Source organism: Olea europaea, chromosome 12 (assembly GCF_002742605.1).
Source record: "Olea europaea var. sylvestris chromosome 12, O_europaea_v1, whole genome shotgun sequence".
Lineage (NCBI taxonomy): Eukaryota > Viridiplantae > Streptophyta > Magnoliopsida > Lamiales > Oleaceae > Olea > Olea europaea.
Window position 1 is genome coordinate 25,806,217 of NC_036248.1, and position 2,745 is coordinate 25,808,961.

The following is a 2,745-nucleotide window of genomic DNA, read 5'->3' on the forward strand; positions in this document are numbered from 1 at the left end:
GACTTTCAGGTTCTTTAGAAAGGGATATGAAATCCTATTGAAATTTAAGATGACCTAAGATGAGTATGTCGCTTAATCATCGATATACTTCATAAGAGATAGTGGCATGAAGTGTAGATTTTATTATTATATAATTGTATATGAAAACTTTTATGTATTTTACTGGGTATTTTTAAATACTCACTTTTACAATAATTTTATAGATTAGTTCGAATCAATTGGATTCGTGACAGAATGGTAATGTGGGCTTCCAGTGGATTGAAGGAAAGTAAATATTAAGTTTTTCTTATCATTCAATTTATTAGTTAATTTAATTCATTCTAAAACATGTTATTTAATTAGTTAGGTAATCAATTTTTTTATATACAATTTCCATTTTTTATTTAAAACTTTATGGATATTCAAGTTATTTTTATTAAAGAATTTTATTTTATTGTTTCGCCTTTAATACAAATAAAAAGTGAGTTCTTGGTAGCACTTCAAGATTCATGAATTTTGGGGTGTTGTGTGTGCGCGCGCGCGCACATGTTTGTATGTGTCAAGGAAAAAGGGGGGGTGTTATTTCCTTTCTAGAGGGGATGATGTTGAGCTGGAATTAATGATTCTCACAAGGAGGGATCATAAAGAAAGGTCGGAATTTTTGCTTAAAGCCGATTTCCAACCTATGATTGAGAAAATTTGATGAATCAAGGTTCGAGGATCGAGCGTACTCCTTTTCCTTTTTCTTCTTATTATCATTTGATTTAATTAATTACATGATACTTGTATCAAAGACTGCTCACTCACGAAATAGCCTAAGCCCCCTCATAAATAACAAGGCCATTGCTTGGCTGGTTCGTAAGTTAATTGGGTCACAATAGTTGGTGTGAAGCAAGAAGGAAGAGAGAGGCCTGTCCACTAGCTTGATGTTCAAAAACCCAGGATCAAAGTCCTTCGCCCTAGAACTTGTAACTCTATTTTCACACGCATATGGGGGGGGGTCCTGAAAAAGGTTAGTTTTTCAAGGATTATAAGGAGATTATAAGGAGGTTATAAATCAAATTATAAAAATCCTACTCAGTACTCTTCTTAATTGAAATATCTTTTGATAAGATAATATCCTCTTTTTTTTTTTTTTTTTAACTTTTCTTAAAAAAAAATATGTCATCTGATATATATGAACTTGGGCCTAACTCCATTTTTGCAAAGATACCACTGGCACTCCCTTAACAAAAATTCTTAAAACAGTGATCCTTTTCCCCTTTCTATGCGTTTCACTAACCTTTCCACTAGGCCTTTACGCTTTGAAGAGTCACTCAGGGTTTATTTTAAAAACAGTTTATACTTTAACTTGGAGTTAAGACATGCTCTTATCATATACTCAGCATGAAACATAAAACTTTACAAGAGATTTACATAAACAAAAATCTCAAAAATAACATTTGTTCTTTAAAGATCTGGAACTAATATTGATTATTAGTACCATATCTTAGAACAATAAAACATACCTACCGGAATGATCCATCAGTAGTTTAAAAAACATAAATATTTTTTGTAGGATATTATCATATCTAAGAATAAAAACAATTAAGAATTTCCCTTTCGGGGAAGAGAGAAAATTAGAACATGTTTCCAAGAAACAAAGAACTTGTATTATTTTTCTCTATTCTGTGTGTTTACAAATGAAAAAATGACTTCTTATATAGGGAAGAAAAAGAAAGAAAACGTGTTTTTCAAAAGCAAAGAATCTTTGCTTTTTCAAAAACGTCAAAAAGAAAATAGTAAAAAGTTTAATTGTCAAATCTTACTTTATAAAACAGTAAGATTCGTTACAATATTTTCAAAAAGAAAACAGTAAAAATCTGTCTTTTGTACAATAATTTCTGACCTTTTTTGAAGATTTGCCAAGTGTCTCTTTTCCAGCTAAGTCTTTCTTTGTAGATCTTTCTTGAATCCTTATCTTGTCTCATAATTGTGTCGGCCAATGCTGTCTAAAGATGCTCCTCCATCAGTATAGCCTTCTGAATTATTGTCCTCTTCTGTATTATCCTCATAATCTTCTTTAAGATCAATTTTCTTTTTGCCTTTGTTTTTCTTCTTTATCTGCAACTTCTTCTTCTTTGAGGTCTTTTGTTTAACTTGTTGCTGTAATTCTTCTATTTTATCAAACATTTCTTTTAATCTTTTTATATCTGATTGAGTAATTTGCTCTGGATCTTGTGATGATTGAAATGATTCTGGTGTAAGATTAACTGGATTTTTCTGTTTTAAATCTGTTGGACTAATTAATCTAGTAGCAGAATTTACAGTCTGCTGAGTCTGTTCTTCAGTAATTTTATTTTCTGTAACAGGATTTTCAGCCTGTTGAGTCTGATTAAATTGAAAAGTAGGAGAATCAACAGCCTCCTGAGTCTGTTGGGCTTTTGGTAAGTCCAGAACCATAAACGGATTTGTTAAGTCTTTACCAACTACCGTTTGAACTAGACTAGCTATAGATTTTTTGGGCTCTATAGTACCGGAAACTGACTGAAAATCTGAATTTAGAATTTTTATTTTAATAATTTCTTGTTCTAGCTCAGAAATCTTCTTTTGTAAAGCTAATTTTTCTTGTTGTAAAATCTGATTTGATTCATTTAAAATTTTAAAATTTCTAGTCATGCATTCACAATGTTGACAAAAATTTGAAGAAAAATCTAATGGCTGATCTGAAACATTTTTTAATGAAGGGGCTATAAAATAATTAATTCCTAAATGCTTTCTGCATTC